The sequence below is a fragment of the Apostichopus japonicus genome, chromosome 8 (assembly GCF_037975245.1).
Source record: "Apostichopus japonicus isolate 1M-3 chromosome 8, ASM3797524v1, whole genome shotgun sequence".
In the NCBI taxonomy this organism is placed as follows: domain Eukaryota; kingdom Metazoa; phylum Echinodermata; class Holothuroidea; order Aspidochirotida; family Stichopodidae; genus Apostichopus; species Apostichopus japonicus.
The window spans coordinates 9,799,128-9,820,699 of record NC_092568.1 but is presented as its reverse complement, the minus strand read 5'-3'; the positions used below and the strand labels follow the sequence as shown (position 1 = coordinate 9,820,699).

General features: G+C 38.5%; 1 protein-coding gene across 1 annotated transcript in view; it reads right to left on the bottom strand.

The window, feature by feature from the left end:
* The window catches only part of LOC139970588 (uncharacterized), a 53,678-nt gene extending 33,596 nt beyond the window's left edge, over window positions 1-20,082 (bottom strand). Inside the window, exons 1-3 of the mRNA XM_071976392.1 lie at window positions 19,856-20,082; window positions 9,866-10,060; window positions 1,029-1,218 (exon numbers count right to left, since the gene is read on the bottom strand). The gene's annotated coding sequence lies outside the window, so the exon portion shown is untranslated. The remainder of the gene's footprint in view (window positions 1-1,028; window positions 1,219-9,865; window positions 10,061-19,855) is intronic.
* Window positions 20,083-21,572: the final 1,490 nt, after the last annotated feature.

Genomic DNA, 21,572 nt, shown 5'->3' with positions numbered 1-21,572 from the left:
GCCTTCAATTATAAACCGTTAAGTGTGGAAACAGCTATGCTCCTGTTAGAACGACTTCACATTTCTTAAATGCTGATTTACTGAGGCAGGCGTTTGAAAGACAGTGTGATACAAAAAGGTAAGGTAGCGTCATAAACAATGCCACGAGCTCTCCGTGCATTAAAAACAATCGAAATGTGCGGTATTCATTGCAGTACACAAAGCAGATGATGCGAATACATGCAGACATAGCCGAGAATAAACCTAGTAGCGTGGAGGATTCAATTATGACATACTAGGACTTTCTACTGGTAAACTTTACTCATTGTCGAATAAATCTATATAATTTCTACCTTATCTAGCTTTTGCTCTGTAATTAACGTATTATGACCAAAACAAATATGAAATTCACAAAAATTCCATTTGACTTGTATATTGGTTTAAAAATAGCTCCGTTTCGAATCTAACGCTCCGTTGCTACGGTAACATCGTGGAATTACAGAAGGTGCGTCCGGAGTATTTATAGTAAAAGGTAGCAAAGTCAAAAGAAAACAAAAGATAAAAGAACGGATGGCCTATATTGACTTTTTAGGCATACAGTGCATACATATCTTCATCTCCTCGCCACAGTATATTTTCTCGACGTTTTCATTGAATAATAGCCCTGCCGCTAATGGATAGATGACAGGTAGAAGATGGCCATCGATGGCGCTCTCAGCTTCTCGTGCCACGTCTGGCACCTACAAGTAGTAGTAACCGACATATTACTGGCGCAATCCCGACCGAACATATTTTAACTTTCCTACAGTATTTTCTACACTGATCCCAAAAAGCATTAAGTGCCGTCAACATGCCTCAGTTGCTTATAAGTACATTTCCATGACGTAACACTGTTCTCGTTGTGCATAAAACTGAAGTCAAAAGTAAGGCATATACTGATAGGCCTAGACTAGGTATACGTTGCAGACTATGCATAGGCTAACTTCAAAGACAGACATACATGCAGACAGACAGACAGACAACTTCAGATGATGTAAAATATCACTAACCGTAATCACGTTATGTTTACTATGTCTTCAAATGTCGTCCTTTTCTTCTATGCAACCCCGGGCCGTCATTGGAGTCGTTCGAACAAGTAAATTAAGGCGAAGAACGACGTCAAGATATATCCAATGTCTAGACTACACTGCTTGCAATGAAGAGAGAACTGCCCAGTACAGTACGTGTTGATATGAACGCCTACAAAATGACAACAAATATTTCCCATTGACAAACCATTGTGTATGACGGTATAATTAACACTCGTATATAGATCAACGCACACGCACGGAGGTATTCTGTACGTACAGCATGCAATGCAGACAAATATTTCGGAGCGCGCGCTTCTGATTTTGTGCTGATATTCTTGTGAGCGCTCTTGTAACACTGTTTGCATGCACGCACGGACAAGATAGACGTCAGACTATCACACTGTAGCTACTACACCTTTACTTACATGTGTACAGCAGAAGACTACTGTGTCGGTTGCATGCGGCAGTTTAATTTTGTGTGCACAATATGTCAGCATTGTACGGTGGCTTAACAGGGACATAGGGAAAAAAACAGTGTCCCCAAAATCTCACAAAGTTGACTTTTTATCTCAAAATGTTGCTCCTTTTTTTCTTTCAAAATTTGGACTTTAAAAGATCCAAAAACAAAAGTCCAAATGTAGAGACAAAAAGTCCAAATGTTCAGATTTGAGCTGCAGACTTGTTTCCTTTCCTATGTCCCTATTAAACCACCGTAGTGTATTGTAACTACTTTATGATCAGAAAAACTGTAGAAATCTAACGCAATTGCTAATGTTAAGAGACTGACCTTTATCATCCCTGTAAAGTCAGAACGCGACGGTGTTTATTTCAGTCACGGTTGGCGCCCTCTTAGGATTTTAATCAGGAGATTTCTATTTTATAGCTGTTGTAGGTGTCGTACCAGAAGTAATCGTTCCATTATCTTACACACTAAGTCCGTCACGTTTAGGGTCCGCTAAAGTATAGCTAGAAGTTGTCAACTGACATATCATACTTCTTAACTGCTTTGTGTCACCCCCAATCCTACTTATTTGCACACTCCATATCTACACTGATTTATGCGCTTCCACATTCAAAACGATCGTGGTGACTGAAAATATGCCAAAACATACACTGAGTTAGGTCATTTTACGTCTTGTGTGTGTGTGTGCTTTGTTTTACTTTTCTTTCTTTTTCTTCTTCTTTTTTTTTCACGGTTAAGCTTTTGTGCCAATGTACAATACTCCAAGTGGGACATGGTATCTTTATGCATTCATATCACATTGTTTTGGAACAATCTTGAACTCTAAGCATTATTTCGACCCAATAATCACCAGGCTGGCGTGGTGGCCTGAACGGTAGGAAGACAGCACTGCGCGTCGGTGTTTGTTGTCAGGCTGGACATGTGAATCGGCCGATCGGATGACAGACACTGCTTTGTTTACAATGGCATCGCCAAGGTGGAACTTTTATACGGGCCTAGGATCCCAATTCCATATCCTCCCTTAGCATCCGGGAGATTACGTTGAGAGTCCGGCCTTCGGGCCAGAAGTGGGCTAGCTGACTTGCAATGGAGGGCTCACGTCGATTCGGACTGGGTTGATGTTCAACGTTCAGTGAAACCATGGCCTCGATGAGGCGTAATGTCTTGTTAATTTTAGCTTTCTGTCTTTATTTAATTTATAATACAATAATTCAAATTAATTATTGCCTTTTTCATTCATCTTTTTCTCGCTAGGTAATCACAATTTATTTAATGTAATTTATTGTAAGTAAACATTTTAGTTAAAGTTTTGCACAAATTATGCCGAACGCGGGTAAAGACCGAGTCGGACGGATTATATTTGCTTACACAACATGTATTGAACACCGTTCAAGTGTCGTTGGTTTTAACTGATGTTTAACACAAATAAGTAATGAATATCAGAAGTACAACGAGAGAAATAAGACATGTACATCACGCTTGATTAGGCGGCTCGGAGAGTCTCTAAGATTTACAAGTAATGTCAATAATCTATATACTAAATAACCTGAAGCAGTATTTATACCCCACCCCACCTCACACCACCCCACCTAACCCCGGCGTTCTGACAATTTGCTCATTTGTAGTTAAAAACAATTCCTTTTGTTAAAAAGAACCAGAGTAGGAAAGTCACGTTTTGAAAGAAAATAAATAACAAGGAGATCCCGCCATTATAAGGATACTCTGGTGGCAGGTAATTTATTGTGTATGATGAGACAAAACTTTTCCACACCTACATCGAGATATAGTTGATTGAATCTGCGCTGTTTTGACTCATGTTTAAGCGTTACGTCACTTTAGGAAGTGACGTAGTGCGAAAACAGTTAAAATAGTTAAAAATAACAAAGAGTTCCCGCCATTATAAGGATACTCTGGTGACAGATAATATATTGTGTATGATGAGACAAAACTTTCCACACCTACCTCGAGATAAAGTTGATTGAATCTGCGCTATTTTGACTCATGTTTAAGCGTTACGTCACTTTAGGAAGTGACGTAGTGCGAAAACAGTTAAAATAGTTAAAAATAATGAAGAGATCACGCCATTTTAAGGATATTCTGGTGGCAGATAATATATTGTGTATGATGAGACCAATCATTTCCACAGCTACTTCGAGATATAGTTGATTGAATTTACGCTATTTTGACTCACTTTAGGTCACTTTAGGAAGTGGATCACAGTTAAGTAGTTGGTCTGTGATGTCATAATGGAAGGTAACCTTCAAAATTTTAACTTCACTAATATATCTATTGTGTGGATTTACCAAAGAAATGTGATACAAATGTATACAGTATTTTTACATTTGGGGGGTGGGGGGAGCAATACTACGCAGTAGCATACATGCCCGAAGATATGATTTGGTTTAGTGTGGTAAGAGTAATTCTATCAGTCATCACTGATCAGGTATAGGTTTGTAAATATGCATAGATCGCAAGAAAATTAGATAAATAAAATGGCGACTTTTCATCGACGGTCGTTGGTTTCCACAGTATTCTAAAGATCGCTATGAACTGTCCGGAAAATTTCCCATTGATGTTTTACACAGCGAGACAGAAATCAAGTAAGTCACTTAATTAATTGTTTTTAGATTATCTCTACACATCAATCAATTTGATTGATTGATTTATCTATTTATTTATTGATACATACACACATACATACACGCACACACACACACATACATACATACATTTGTGAGTTACCCAATGGTAATACCAGTTCCTAATACAGGACGATACCATGGTTGCATACGGTTACCCTGTTTACCTAGCTATACGTTTATACCTTTCATGCTTAAACCTGAACTAATGCTTTATAAAGAGTCGACCATGTCAGAGTGTTGACTTGCATTGCTCATATAAAGCTATAAAACATCCAAACCCCGTCATCGTCACCGTCCCTTCCTCATTACCATTCAGTCTTTCAAAATGCAACGTTGGCTGATAATAGATCAAAATTTGATATTTATAAAGATGATTCTAATATTTGTATTAAACTAAATACACATTCGTATGTGTGTGGAACACAGTCATGTGGTGGTTGGGAGAGGGGGGAGGTATACACGCAAATACCGCAGTTTCAGAGGATCAATAAACACATCTAGTCATTTGCGGACTAAACAAAGTCTTGTAGTTGACGAATTACCGATCCCGTGTTTCCCAAAATGACTTGCATAAACTCAAACCCCTATGAATTATGTTTTGGGTTTCGAATAACTGTGCTATTTCCAGCCATTCAGATCCCTAAATAAGATTAGTCACATGTAGTTAACGTGTTTGACTTAATAAGTATTGTCCTTTCCTCATTCAAAAAGGTCTTGATATGTGAATAGGTACTGTTTGTTGAAATTTCAGACTTAATCCCAGTTCATGATCGTCTGCATAGAATATAGTTGTAAAGGGAGACAACTTACAGCAAGAACACTCTTGGATTCGTTTTTCTTTTACTGCTTGCTTCGAAGTCATCGATAGTATCGGGGCATAAGCCTATTGTACATTTACATCTTGGAAGGAAGCGACATTCTTACCGCTTGCTGCAATGTAAACAAAGACAAGCGTGAGCTTCTTGTAATTAAAGATATTCAGATCTTTGTTCTAATGAGAGTAAAACAGGATGAATAGAGATTTCGTTGAAGGCAGTGTCGTTCACTGTTACCAATTGATTGTATCCAACCAACAATACCAATTTAAGCTCGTGGAAAGTTAAGTCGTCAAATGGTTCAGTGGGTAGAGCAGTGGACTGGTAACCTGATGAACTAAGTTCGACTCCATCAATGATTATGCACGTTTAAAATTTTTTTCTCTTTCAGCAGTCCACGCTGAAGTCTTGATATATTAATTCAACCTTATAATTTACTAGCTGATGTGGTGGCCGATGTTATAGAGGGTGACGAAAGACTCATTCCTTGTCGGTCGTGTAAATCGTGGCTAGGGTTCAAGACAGGCCTCTGGCGATAATACCTTTGGCTGTAGGCATGGTGCTTTTTTGTGGCCTAGGATCCCGTACCATGTCTCCCTTGTTGTCGCAAAAGAACCCGGGAGGATGCGCAGAGGGTCGGTCAAATCGATCAGAAGCGTACTAGGTGGCGTGCGTGAATCCTTGCCTTTGGCCAGAGGTGGTGACATCTCTGCGACCGGCATGCTTGCAGCCACCGTCCACTGAATACGTGGCCTAATGAGGCGCTATTCTCCTAAAAAGAAATCTACGGATGCCTTTAAAAGCCATATGATTATTTCATATTAAAAAACGCCCTCTTTCGAACTAGCGCCATCGAATTCCTTAAAAGCCGTTTTTTTCTAGTCACTCTGAAGGTGAAATGAATTTTATTGTAATGGGTTATTTGTGGTAAGCCAAGCTAAACATTCAAACAGTCATGCGGTTCACAAGGGTTTGAAGGAACTTAATTCAGCTCATTGTTTGACATAAATATGTTCAACTTGGCAAAGATTTACACAACCTACAAATAAACAAGTATTATATTCGTTGCAATGCCAGAGACAAACAAGCCAGCAAGACCATAAGATAACATTTTAATATACATAGATTTCAATCTATATCACATTTGCAAGAAAACCAAAGTAGACCAGTGTGAATATGGTCCCATTATAAGCAACAGCTATAGCAAATTCTCATACCGGATAGTAGGTAGTTTCAGAAAATGAGTGATTGAGATTCACCAAAAAATATACCCCGTATTCTGTTTTGATAACTTCAGGAACAAAATTAACTTTGATATGCCGTGGACCGTTGAAACCACTGCTCTCGGTCTAGCTAGAGTTTTATAGCACATTACTTTTTTGTTTGTTTTTTGGAATGACCTTTAAACAGTTGAGGTTCACTAGTTAAATTGACTGGACCATTTAGTTTAGTACACTACGGTTGCACTACTAAACTCAATGGGAGAAATGAAGATTATATGGTCTGAAATGACATGTTTATAATTTACTACAAATTTGTTAAGGACAAATGATGTTAAATGCCACCCAAGTGTGCTCTGTTGCTTATATGAAGATTAACGAATATATTATGGTTGACCTCAAAAACAACGGATTAACATTAACTATAAGAACTGCAGTGAGGAGCCGACGTCAACATCCAGTTAGCCTAAACGATTATTCCCAATTCAGTAAATTTAACGATACATATCTTGAAAAATAATGGAACAGCTACAGAAACATGATTGGACTCAAAGTTGTTTGTTTTCTTTGTATTATAACATATCAAGACTAAAATTCTGCCTTACTCAATATTTAATTATTTAAGTGAGTTATCAAGTTACAGCAAAATCTATCTGTCGATAATGCTCCCATGATTGAATACCGGGGATACTTTTAAAGAAAAGTCACCCAGGTAAGAACCTGGGCACGAAAACCAAACTACCGAACGTCTGATCCGCTCTCAACCCCAGTCCCTTGCTTCGAGACTGTGATTGCGTCATCATCGCCAGGTGTGTATAACCATTCCCCTCGAAAGGGAACAGATACTACACATGATCTTCGGAGATGTCTTCAAGTTTGATCTCGGAAGAATATTATCCGATTCCTTGTTCTTTATTCTATTTGTTTTTCAAGTAAATGGACTACATTCTGATGAACAATGAATAGATGAAGAAAACTGCCATGACTGGAATACCAAGTAGTCCCCGTTATGTCCAGCACGTAACACACTAATTGACTTTATCGATACTCATTGACGAACCACATCTTCTTTATTCGAAACAAGTTTATAACAATAGATAAAGATTAATGCCATTCAAGTAGTGCATTTGCTTTCATATTACTGAAACCTGTACGACAAGATGTTTACGCTATGTGAGCAGTCCAGAATGCACAGTGAACGTTTAGCGTTTCAATCGGCTTCCGGTAACACGTATCAAGCATTCAATTGATGGCTATATAACGACGAAAAGACATTAAGCACATGGACATTAATATCCTCCTACTTGAGGTACGTATGTAAGGCTCATTAGCATCCATTATTATCATTTGCTGTAAAATAAAGCATTTTTTCGCAATCTGGAAAATCAAACTCGACCACTTCGAGGAAACATAAGGTCCCTGCAAAAGCACCGTGTAATGATATCCCCTCGGTAGGACCAGGGACGATTATATAAGAAAGCCCCTTTCATGGGTTCCAAATGAGAAAAATAAAAGACTATCAATTAAATTCGTTGACAATTCGTTACTTGTTAGTGGATAGATCCAGTTATGTTTTTGTATTACGTTTGTTTGGTAAAGTAACGCAAACCCGGTCACGATGTGGTTCCAAGCGGTACCATTATCTTCTTAGAAGAGTCTTAGTTAAGGTAGCAGAAGCACACCCAACCATTATCAGGTGTCTATGTGATAGAGATGAACGACATACCTCCAAAAGGCAAGAACATGTTAATTCCACCCTGCAGGGAAATAGCAACTTAAAAGTTCTTTGACAGACAAAGGTGATAGCTTGAACAAATCAAAATATTACAGACCGATTGTCATTTGCATTGATTTTTATAGTCTTATTATTTATTGCAGTACCTAAAAAAAAGAAGGAAAAATGGAAAGAAAAAAAGTAGAAGAATAGCTAAAGGATTAGCCATGTTTGCACCTGGCAAAACTTTGTCATCATGACCTGACAAAATAACACACTCATGACACAAATTTCAATTCTGATATCTCCCAAATATTTCGATTTATTCCTTGAAATTGTAACGTTTTAAAAGTTCAACAGACTATTTTAATCTCAAAATATCAACTTTCTTGAAACCTCGGGATGATGATATAATTAGGTGGTACTCAATAAAGTAGGAGAGTTTATGAGGGTATAACGAAAGGTCCAAATAAAATATTGAATGATTGCGGTGTTTTCCTCAAACTTTCGACCTTTTATAGAAGTTTTAATGAAAATGCCAACATTTCCACAGACGGGTAGGCCTATGGCAAACACAAAATGATAATATGACGGTTAGCTAGCTGTCAATTTCCTCGTGAAAAAGGAACCGGGCATTGCTTTTACGTCGGTATACCAATGTGCTATGCAGTCATACTTGTTACGTTGACTCGAATTTTCAATGATTACAGCAGCCTGGGTTATTATTACACATGTTTAGACATGGCAAAACAAAAAGTGACGGATAAATCCACACTCAGCTCCCCCTTCTCCGTCGGTCCTGTAGAAGGTGAATAACCGGCCCAGCGATTATAGTAGGCGATATATAGAATTGGTCAAACTGGTGCAGAAAAGTGTGCTGCAAAGTCATTCCTATTAAACGGAAATGCTTCGAACGCTTGAGCTTCAGTGATGGAAGTAATGTTTTCATGTAACGCTGAACCTTCGTGGTTCACGATCCACACGCTTATGGTCTACTGGTAAACTTCACTCATTGTCGAATAAATCTATCTAATTTCTACATTATCTAGCTTTTGCTCTGTATTTAACGTATTATGACCAAAACAAATATGAAATTCACAACAATTCCATGGGACGTGTATATTCGTCCAAAAATAGCCACGAGCTCTCCGTGCATTACAAACAATCGAAATTCACGGTAATCATGACAGTACACAAAGTAGATAATGCGGATACAGCAGACGTAGCCGAGAATAAAACCTAGTAGGGTGGAGGATTCAATCATGACATACCGTACTAGGACTTTCTACTGGTAAACTTTACTCATTGTCGAATAAATCTATCTAATCTCTACCTAATCTAGCTTTTGCTCTGTATTTTCGTCTAAAAATAGCTCCGTTCTAATCTAACGCTCCGTTGCTATGGTAACATCGTGGTATTACAGAAGGTACGTCTGGAGTATTTATAGTAAAAGGTAGCAAAGTCAAAAGAAACAAAAATGATAAAAGAACGGATGGCCTATATTGACTTTTTAGGCATACAGTGCATACATTTCTTCATCTCCTCTCCACAGTATATTTTCTCGACGTTTTCATTGAATAATAGCCCTGCCGCTAATGGATATATGACAGGTAGAAGATGGCCATCTATGGCGCTCTCAACTTCTCGTGCCACGTCTGGCACCTATAAGTAGTAACCGACGTATTACTGGCGCAATCCCGACCGAACATATTTTAACTCTCCTACAGGCTTTTCAACACTGACCCCAGAAAGCATTAAGTGCTGTGATAATGCCTCAGTTGCTAATAGGTTCATTTCCATGACGTAACGCTGTTCTCGTTATGCATAAAACTGAAGTCAAAAGTAAGGCATATACTGATAGGCCTGTAGACTAGGTATACGTTGCAGACTATGCATAGGCTAACTTCACAGACAGACATACATGCAGACAGACAACTTCAGATAATGTAAAATATCACTAACCGTAATCACGTTATGTTTACTATGTCCTTGAATGTCGTCCTTTTCTTCTCTGCAACCCCGGGCCGTCATTGGAGTCGTTCGAACAAGTAAATTAAGGCGGAGACCGACGTCAAGATATATCCAATGTCTAGACTGCACTGCTTGCAATGGAGAGAGAACTGCCCAGTACAGTACAGTACGTGTTGATATGAACGCCTGCAAAATGACAACAAATATTTTCCATTGACAAACCATTGTGTATGACGGTATAATAAACACTCGTATATAGATCAACGCACACGCACGGAGGTATTCTGTACGTACAGCATGCAATGCAGACAAATATTTCGGAGCGCGCGCTTCTGATTTTGTGCTGATATTCTTGTGAGCGCTCTTGTATCACTGTTTGCATGCGCGCACGGACAAAATAGACGTCAGACTATCACGCTGTAGCTACTACACCTTTACTTACATGTGTACAGCGGAAGACTACTGTGTTGTTTGCATGCACTATTTTACTTTATTTTATTTTGTTATTATTATGATTTATTTATTTTATTGGTTGTTGTTAATATCTGTATGTCTATGCATGGTGTTTTATAATTATATGAATGTATGCATAAATGGATGTTATAAGCAATGAACTGATATTTTGTCAAAACAATTCGTTCGAGGTGGATTTGAAAATAGCGAGTTGCGTTTGTAGTAGTGGTTTGCATCTAACCCATATACTTTGAGGTACATGAAATAATCTGCCATAAATGTTCTCCCTCCATGAATACCCCTCAGTGAACCCCCCTCCCCACCACCCCCCTCAAAAGCAAAATGAAGGTAAGTATTTCAATGAGTCTGGATCTGTTTGATCTATTTATATTGATCAGGATCAACTAAAGAGAGATGGGCCAGCCTTAGAAGGTTAAATCTTTGAGGATAAAACCGTGGCGGAAGAACTTAATTTGGGCGGATGAATTACGTACATGTGTTGTTTCGTTGTACAAGCATGTAGGATGCACATGACCCCCCCCCCCCCCCACCCCATTCTCCTCCTACCCTCACAAATCTCTCCACTGTTGTGTTCGTGCCAAACTTTTATTTCTCTGCCATTCATGATTAACATAGTCTTATATCGCGCAGATTCCAATGTGTCATGTTCAAGTGGCCAGATAGTTCCACAAGAAAGGGATAGTATGTTCTAAGCTGCGATCACCAAAGGTCTTCCTGCGATGCATTGTCACTTGAAGCTGTAAAAGGTTATGTGAAACACTTTTGTCACTCTAGGCAGGCGCGGATACAGGAAATGTGGGGTGTATTCCCTGCCCCCGTCTCCCATGTTTCAACCCCAATCAAACAAAAATTAAAATAGTTATTGCGTGTGTACTTAATTAAACACCATAGAATGCACCATTTCAAGTCAAAAATAACCTTTTTTTCTGGAGGAGGACCCTCAGATCCCCCTACATGGAAGTCGACTTCAACTGACCTCAGGGCCACTGTCCCTCCCTTTTTAAAACCCCTTTATCCGGCCCTGCAATTTCATATATACGTCAGGCATGGACATTAAAAAAGATAAAACTGCTTTGTATAATCACGACAAGTATTACTCATATGAGTTTTTACAATAAATCAAAGTAAGGTTATCGTCCTACAGACTTCTTCACCGAGTGTTAGGTTATTGAGCGAATGATCGATAAACTTGATATTATTCTCAACGTTTCGTCGCTGAAGCACTTCTTCATATCACAAACCAACAAGAATTGTTGGGAAACTTCACAATTTTCGACATTTAGATTTACTTCAGTATTTTTAAAGCAATTCCTGAAAAATCAAACTAATTAAATATATTGTTTTCTTGTGATCGTATGACAAGCTCCAGGACATTTATCGACAACAATTCAAAAGCTGTTTGTAAGTAAACATAGTGTGTTTGGTTAAGGTTTGCACAGATTATCCCGAACGCGGGTAAAGACCGACGGATTATATTTACTTACACAACATGTATTGAACACCTTTCACGTGTCATTTCAACTTCTGTTTAACACAAATCAGTAATTATTATTAGAAGAACAACGAGAGAAATAAGACAGGAGTTTTCGACTTGTACATCACGCTTGGTTAGGAGGCTCGGAGAGTCTCTAAGATTTACAAGTAATGTCAGTAATCTATATACTAAATAACCTGAAGCAGTATTTATACCCCGCCCCACCCCACCCCACACCACCCTAACCCACCCCACCCCAGCGGTCTGACAATTTGCTCATTTGTAGTTAAAAACAATTCCTTTTGCTAAAAAGAACCAGAGTAGGAAAGTCATGTTTTGAAAGAAAATAAATAACGAGGTGATCCCGCCATTATAAGGATACTCTGGTGACAGATAATATATCGTGTATGATGAGACAAATCTTTTCCACACCTACCTCGAGATATATTTGATTGAATCTACGCTATTTTAGCTGTTTACATGATTAAGCGATGCGTCACTTTAGGAAGTGACGTAGTGCAACAACAGTTAAAATAGTTAAAAATAACGAAGAGATCCCGCCATTATAAGGATATTCTGGTGGCAGATAATATATTGTTTATGATGAGACCAATCTTTCCCACAGCTACTTCGAGATACAGTTGATTGAATTTACGCTATTTTCACTCACTTTAGGAAGTGGATTACAGTTAAGTAGTTGGTCTGTGATGTCATAATGGTAGGTAACCTTCAAAATTTTAACTTCACTAATATATCTATTGTGTGGATTTACCAAAGAAATGTGATACAAATGTATACAGTATTTGTACATTTGGGGGGGGGGGGGGGGACAAACCAAATAGATTTAATTTTTATATTATATCAATACTACGCAGTAACATACATGCCCGAAGATATGATTTGGTTTAGTGAGTAATTCTATTAGTCAGTCAGTTATAGGTTTGTAAATATGCATAGATCGCAAGAAAATTAGATAAATAAAATGGCGACTTTTCATCGACGGTCGTTGGTTTCCACAGTATTCTAAAGATCGCTATGAACTGTCCGGGAAATTTCCCATTGATGTTTCACACAGCGAGACAGAAATCAAGTAAGTCACTTAATTAATTGTTTTTAGATTATCTCTACACATCAATCATTTGATTGATTGATTGATTAATCTATTTATTTATTGATTTATTGATACATACACACACACTTACACGCACACATACATACATTTGCGAGTTACCCAATGGTAATACCAGTTCCTAATACAGGACGTTACCATGGTTACATACGGTTACCCAATTTACCTAGCTACGTTTATACCTTTCATGCTTAAACCTGAACTAATGCTTTATAAAGAGTCGACCATGTCAGAGTGTTGACTTGCATTGCTCATATAAAGCTATAAAAACACCCAAACCCCGTCATCGTCACCGTCCCTTCCTCATTACCATTCAGTCTTTCAAAATGCAACGTTGGCTGATAATAGATCAAATTTTGATATTTATAAAGATGATTCTAATATTTGTATTAAACTAAATACACATTCGTATGTGTGTGGATCACAGTCATGTGGTGGGGAGGGGGGGCATAGGCGTAGGAGCCCAATTTGATGGGGGGGGGGGGGCTGTAACGACTTGCCCGAAAAATATAAACATTTTAATGTGCATATCATATAGGCATGCAACGTTTATTACCCCCCATGTCAATAACATACAAAAATTTGCCTTGTTGTAATTGGCGTACTGGACAATTTCAGTTCGGGGAGCAGGAAGGTTTGTGCCCGAAAATTCCTGTGACACTATCTAAGTTGAGCGCCACCATCAGTTGGCGCGTAGCGTAGAAGAATTTTTTTTGTAAAAATGCTTCTCAGATTGCCGGAAATGGCACTTCTGAGGCCTTGCAAGTTGCATCTAAACAGTCTTTATTTTATAATCCCACATTTTAGAATTTAAACACTTCCCCAAAAAATTGGTAAATTAGAAAAAGAAAAAATTTATATTTTGTATAGTTAATTTTTGTGTTAGTGTTTTTGGGTGCACAGGCCTTTGGGCTATAGAAATTTAGTTTCCTTTTGTTCATCCAGATCCTATTTGTTTTTTGTAATGTTTTTTTTATGTCTTGGATCAAATAAATAATGAAATAAAATTGTCTCACAAAAAATATAAAAAATAACAAAGAATATGATAAACCTGTACTTTTAGGCTTGTAGGCACCCCCCCCCCACCCCACAATCCATGAACAACAAAAAAACGTTTCTTATATACACTCATGTCGGGTATGTACAGGTATAAAGTTGACTAGTTAGAAAAAAATGATTACTGCGGCTTTTTCTGTGGCCAAAGATGTCGATAATCGGTGGTGTTACAGGGAATATTCGGGCATGATGATGCTAAATAAAGAATATCATTTGGCCTATAGTAATATTAATGTAGCAAAACAAATAACACTAAACGCTCTCCACGGAATTGTCGGGCAAAAATTTGAAAAAGATGCGGGCAAGCTACTGCATAATATATTTTTTCTCCTCTTAGGCTGCCCGAATTTCTTGTCCTCTGGAAATTTATCGGGGGGGGGGGGCTGTCAGCCCCCCGCGCCTCGTACGACTATGCGTGTTATTACCCTTCCATATTGGTCACAATTATTGGGGAAGTCGTTACAATAATAATGATGATAATAATATCAGTTTAACCATTGAAAAACATTACTTATTATTTTTCTTTCAGTAGGTGCCCGAAAAATTCTCAGCATATTGCCCGAATTTTCACCCAAACAAAATGGCTGAGGGCTGCAGCCCCCCGCCTCCGCCTCCTACGCCTATGGGAGGCTATACACACATATACCACAGTTTCAGAGGATCAATAAACACATCTAGTCATTTGCGGACTAAACAAAGTCTTGTAGTTGACGAATTCCTCTTGCGAGCATAATCATATATAAGATTAATCACATGTAGCCCTTTCCTCATTCAAAAAAGTCTTGATATGTGAATAGGTATTGTTTGTTGAAATTTCAGACTTAATCCCAGTTCATGATCGTCTGCATTGAATATAGTTGTAAAGGGAGACAACTTACAGCAAGAACACTCTTGCGACCATAATCTTAAGCAAGCTCAGTTTGTGAATAAGAAGATTACACGGAATCCGTTTTTCTTTTACTGCTTGCTTCGAAGTCATCGATAGTATCGGGCATAAGCCTATTGTACATTTACGTCTTGGAAGGAAGCGACATTCTTACTGCTTGCTGCAATGTAAACAAACACAAGCGTGAGCTTCTTGTAAATAAAGATATTCAGATCCGTTGTTCTAATGAGAATAAAACAGGATGAATAGAGATTTCGTTGAAGGCAGTGTCGTTCACTGTTACCAATTGATCGTATCCAACCAACAATACCAATTTAAGCTCGTAGAAAGTTAACTCGTCAAATGGTTCAGTGGGTAGAGCAGTGGACTGGTAACCTGATGAACTGGGTTCGACTCCATCAACGATTATACACATTTAAAATTCTTTTTCTCTTTTCAGCAGTCCACACTGAAGTCTTTATATATTAATTCAACCATCTAATTTACTAGCTGATGTGGTGGCCGATGCTATAGAGGGTGACGAAAGACTCATTCCTTGTCGGTCGTGTAAATCGTGGCTAGGGTTCAAGACAGGCCTCTGGCGATAATACCTGAGGTTGTGGCATGGTGCTTTTTTGTGGCCTAGGATCCCGTGCCATGTCTCCCTTGTTGTCGCAAAAGAACCCGGGAGGATGCGCAGAGGGTCGGTCAAATCGACCAGAAGCGTACTAGGTGGCGTGCGTGAATCCTTGCCTTTGGCCAGAGGTGGTGACATCTCTGCGACCGGCATGCTTGCAGCCCATGTCCACTGAATACGTGGCCTAATGAGGCGTTATTCTCCTGAAAGTGAATATACGGATGCCTTTAAGAGCCATATCATTATTTTATATCAAAAAACACCCTGTTTCAAACTAGCGCCATCGAATTCTTTCTTTTAAAGCCGTTTTTTTCTTCTTGTCACTCTGAAGGTGGAATGTATTTTTATGTAATGGGTCAAATACCCCGTTTTGTGTTTTGATAACTTCAGGAACAAAATTAACTTTGATATGCCGTGGACCGTTAAAACCACTGCTCTCGGTCTAGCTAGAGTTGTATAGCACATTACTTTTATTGTTTGTTTTTTGGAATGACCTTTAAACAGTTGAGGTTCACTAGTTAAATTGACTAGGCCTTTTATTTTTGTACACTACGGTTGCACTACTAAACTCAATGGGAGAAATGAAGATTATATGGTTTCAAATGACATGTTTATATATATATATATATATATATATATATATATATATATATATATATATATGACAAATGATGTTAAATGCCACCCAAGTGTGCTTTGTTGCTTATATGAAGATTAACGAATATATTATGGTTGACCTCAAAAACAACGGATTAACATTAACTATAAGAACTGCAGTGAGGAGCCGACGTCACCATCTAGTTAGCCTAAACGATTATTCCAGAAATTCAGTATATTTAACGATACATATCTTGAAAAATACTGGAACAGCTACAGCCTACATGATTGGACTCAAAGTTGTTTGTTTTCTTTGTATTATAATATATCAAGACTAAAATTCTGCCTTACTCATTATTTAATTATTTAAGTGAGTTATCAAGTTACAGCAAAATCTATCTGTCGATAATGCTCCCATGATTGAATACCGGGGATACTTTTAAAGAAAAGTCACCCAGGTAAGAACCTGGGCACGAAAACCAAACTACCGAACGTCTGATCCGCTTTCAACCCCAGTCCCTTGCATCGAGACTGTGATTGTGTCATCATCGCCAGGTCGAAAGGGAACAGATACTACACATGATCTGCAGGGATGTCTTCAAGTTTGATCTCGGAAGAATATTATCCGATTCTTTGTTCTTTATTCTATTTGTTTTACAAGTCAATGGACTACATTCTGATGAACAATGAATAGATGAAGAAAACTGCCATGACTGGAATACCAAGTAGTCCCCGTTATGTCCAACACGTAACACACTAATTGACTTTATCGATACTCATTGACGAACCACATCTTCTTTATTCGAAACAAGTTTATAACAATAGATAGAGATTAATGCCATTTAAGTGGTGCATTTGCTTTCATAATACTGAAACCTGTGCGACAAGATGTTTACGCTATGTGAGCAGTCCAGAATGCACAGTGAACGTTTAGCGTTTTAACCGGCTTCCGGTAACACGTATCAAGCATTCAATTGATGACTATGTAACGACGAAAAGACATTAAGCACATGGACATTAATATCCAGTGGCGTAGGAAGGTACTTTTGAGTGGGGGGGCTGAAGACTGATGGCCGGCCTGGGGGAGGGGTCTAAGGGGAGGGGGTGTCCCCCTCCCCTTTGGAATTTTTTACATTTCCAGGTGGCCTCAGATGCAATTTGGTGCAATATAGCACACTTCAACACCCACTCCATTTTGTAAACTTAATTTTGTATTTTCACCAGGCCTTAGATGCAATTTGGTGCTCCAAATGAGATTTTTTTCTCATTTGGAAATGAAAAAGGGGTTTTCTGACTTGCGGAGCGGGGGGGGGGCGGAATGATACTTCCGCCCCTCCACATTTTTCACTGGGGGGTTGGCGCCCCCCCAGCCCCCCGGTTCCTACGCCCTTGTTAATATCCTCCTACTTGAGGTACGTATGTAAGGCTCATTTGCATCCATTATTATAATTTGATGTAAAATAAAGCATTTTTTTTTTCGCAATCTGGGAAATCAAACTCGACCACTTCGAGGAAACATAAGGTCCATGCAAAAGCACCGTGTAATGGTATCCCCTCGGTAGGACCAGGGACGATTATATAAGAAAGCCCCTTTCATGGGTTCCAAATGAGAAAAATAGAAGACTATCAATTAAATTCGTTGACAATTCGTTACTTGTTAGTGGATAGATCCAGTTATGTTTTTGTATTACGTTTGTTTGGTAAAGTAACGCAAACCCGGTCACGATGTGGTTCCAAGCGGTACCATTATCTTCTTAGAAGAGTCTTAGTTAAGGTAGCAGAAGCACACCCAACCATTAACAGGTATCTATGTGATAGAGATGAACGACATACCTTCAAAAGGTAAGAACATGTTAATTCCTCCCTGCCGGGAAATAGCAACTTAAAAGTTCTTTGACAGACAAGGGTGATAGCTTGAACAAATCAAAATATTACAGACCGATTCTCATTTGCATTGATTTTTATAGACTTATTATTTATTGCAGTACCTAAAAGAAAAAAGGAAAAATGGAAAGAAAAAAAGTAGAAGAATAGCTAAAGGATTAGCCATGTTTGCACCTGGCAAAACTTTGTCATCATGACCTGACAAAATAACACACTCATGACACAAATTTCAATTCTGATATCTCCCAAATATTTCGATTTATTCCTTGAAATTGTAACGTTTTAAAAGTTCAACAGACTATTTTAATCTCAAAATATCAACTTTCTTGAAACCTCGGGATGATGATATAATTAGGTGGTACTCAATAAAGTAGGAGAGTTTATGAGGGTATAACGAAAGGTCCAAATAAAATATTGAATGATTGCGGTGTTTTCCTCAAACTTTCGACCTTTTATAGAAGTTTTAATGAAAATGCCAACATTTCCACAGACGGGTAGGCCTATGGCAAAACACAAAATGATAATATGACGGTTAGCTAGCTGTCAATTTCCTCGTAAAAAAGGAACCGGGCATTGCTTTTACGTCGGTATACCAATGCAATGTGCTATGCAGTCATACTTGTTACGTTGACTCGAATTTTCAATGATTACAGCAGCCTGGGTTATTATTACACATGTTTAGATATGGCAAAACAAAAAGTGACGGATAAATCCACACCTCAGCTCCCCCTTCTCCGTCGGTCCTGTAGAAGGTGAATAACCGGCCCAGCGATTATAGTAGGTTATATATAGAATTGTTCAGCTTGATAATATTTGTTCTTCGGGAATGTTGTGTCATTACTTAGCCTTTATATTATAAACCGTTAAGTGTGGAAACAGCTCTGCTCCTGTTAGAACAACTTCACATTTCTTAAATGCTGATTTACTGAGGCAGGCGTTTGAAAGACAGTGTGATACAAACAGGTACGGTAACGTCATAAAAAAATGCCACGAGCTCTCAGTGCATTAAGAAATCTGCGGTATTCATGACAGTACACAAAGCAGATAATGCGAATACAGCAGACATAGCCGAGAATAAAACGTAGTAGCGTGGAGGATTCAGTTATGACATACTAGGACTTTCTACTTTTCTACTTTCTACTTTCTAATTTCTACCTTATGATATCTAGCTTTTGCTCTGTAATTAACGTATTATGACCAAAACAAATATGAAATTCACGACAATTCCATGGGACTTGTATATATTTGTTTATAAATAGCTCCGTTTCGAATCTAACGCTCCGTTGCTATGGTAACATCGTGGAATTACAGAAGGTACGTCCGGAGTATTTATAGTAAAAGGTAGCAAAGTCAAAAAAAAAAAAAAAGATAAAAGAAACGGATGGCCTATATATATTGACTTTTTAGGCATACAGTGCATACATTCCTTTATCTCCTCTCCACAGTATATTTTCTCGACGTTTTCATTGAATAATAGCCCTGCCGCTAATGGATAGATGACAGGTAGAAGATGGCCATCGATGGCGCTCTCAACTTCTCGTGCCACGTCTGGCACCTACAAGTATAGTAACCGACATATTACTGGCGCAATCCCGACCGAACATATTTTAACTCTCCTACAGACTTTTCTACACTGATCCCAAAAAGCATTAAGTGCCGTCAAAATGCCTCAGTTGCTAATAGGTACATTTCCATGACGTAACAACATTCTCGTTATGCATGAAACTGAAGTCAACAGTAAGGCATATACTGATAGGCCTAGGCCTAGACTAGGTATACGTTGCAGACTATGCATAGGCTAACTTCACAGACAGACATACATGCAGACAGACAGACAACTTCAGATGATGTAAAATATCACTAACCGTAATCACGTTATGTTTACTATGTCTTCAAATGTCGTCCTTTTCTTCTCTGCAACACCGGGCCGTCATTGGAGTCGTTCGGACAACTAAATTAAGGCGAAGAACGACGTCAAGATATATCCAACGTCTAGACTACACTGCTTGCAATGAAGAGAGAACTGCCCAGTACAGTACAGTACGTGTTGATATGAACGCCTGCAAAATGACAACAAATATTTTCCATTGACAAACCATTGTGTATGACGGTATAATAAACACTCGTATAAAGATCAACGCACACGCACGGAGGTATTCTGTACGTACAGCATGCAATGCAGACAAATATTTCGGAGCGCGCGCTTCTGATTTTGTGCTGATATTCTTGTGAGCGCTCTTGTATCACTGTTTGCATGCGCGCACGGACAAGATAGACGTCAGACTATCACGCTGTAGCTACTAAACCTTTACTTACATGTGTACAGCAGTAGACTACTGTGATGGTTGCATGCGGCAGTTTAATTGTGTGTGCACAACATGTCAGCATTGTACGGTGGTTTAATAGGGACATAGGAAAGAAAAACAGTGCCCCAAATCTCACAATGTTGAATTTTTACCTCAAAATGTTGTGCCTTTTTATTCCTTCAAAATTTGGACTTTAAAAGGTCCAAAAACAAAAGTCCCAATGTAGAGCAAAAAAGTCAAAATTTCCAAATTTGAGCAGCAGACTTATTTCCTTTCCTATGTCCCTATTAAGCCACCGTAGAATTGTAACTATTTTATGATCAGAAAAACTGTAAAAAATCTAATGGAATTGCTAATGTTAAGAGACTGGCCTTTATCATCCCTGTAAAGTCAGAACGCGACGGTGTTTATTTCAGTCACGGTTGGCAGTCCTTTTAGGGGTTTAATCAGGAGCTTTCTATTTTATAGCTGTTGTAGGTGTTGTACCAGAAGTAATCGTTCCATTATCTTACACACTAAGTCCATCACGTTTAGGGTCCGCTAAAGTATATATAGCTTGAAGTTGTCAACTGACATATCATGCCCCCACGTTGATATCGAGTTGAGGTCGAGTTGAAGGGAGCAGAAAACCTGGTAGACCCAGGACCAGATGGTTTGACCAAATAAAATCTTTGGTCGGATCGAGTTCTCTTCAAGATCTTTATTCTCTTGCCAAGGATCGTCAGAAATGGCGTGCCATTGTTGACGTCACGAGCTGTCAGTAATGACGGGATCGAACCAACCAACCAACGTTGATATCTGAGGGCTTGGCCTGTCAGGGTGCATGCACATTTCTGTATCATGACAGTTTAGACTTTGAGCTAGAAGAGGAGCAAGTTAAGCATACTGAACCGTCTGCTCGCATGGAAAAACATCCAGATTTAAAAACAGAATTTCTTAACTGCTTTGTGTCACCTCCAATCCTCCTTATTTGCACACCATCTCTACTTTGATTTATGCGCTTCCACATCAAGGCATTTAAAACGATTGTGATGACTGAAAATATGCCTACACAAGCACTGCGTTAGGTCATTTTACGTATTGTGTGTGTTTGTATGCGTGTTTGTATGTGTGTGTGTACATTATTATTAATAAATACTGTATATATTTTATGCTTCACATTTCTTTGATGTAATACTAACTTAGCAGGATTTATGTCATAGTTTACAGTATAGAATGTAGTTTGATATTAATTCTTTTGTTTATTCCTGTGGATTTGTCGACTAAACATAAACGA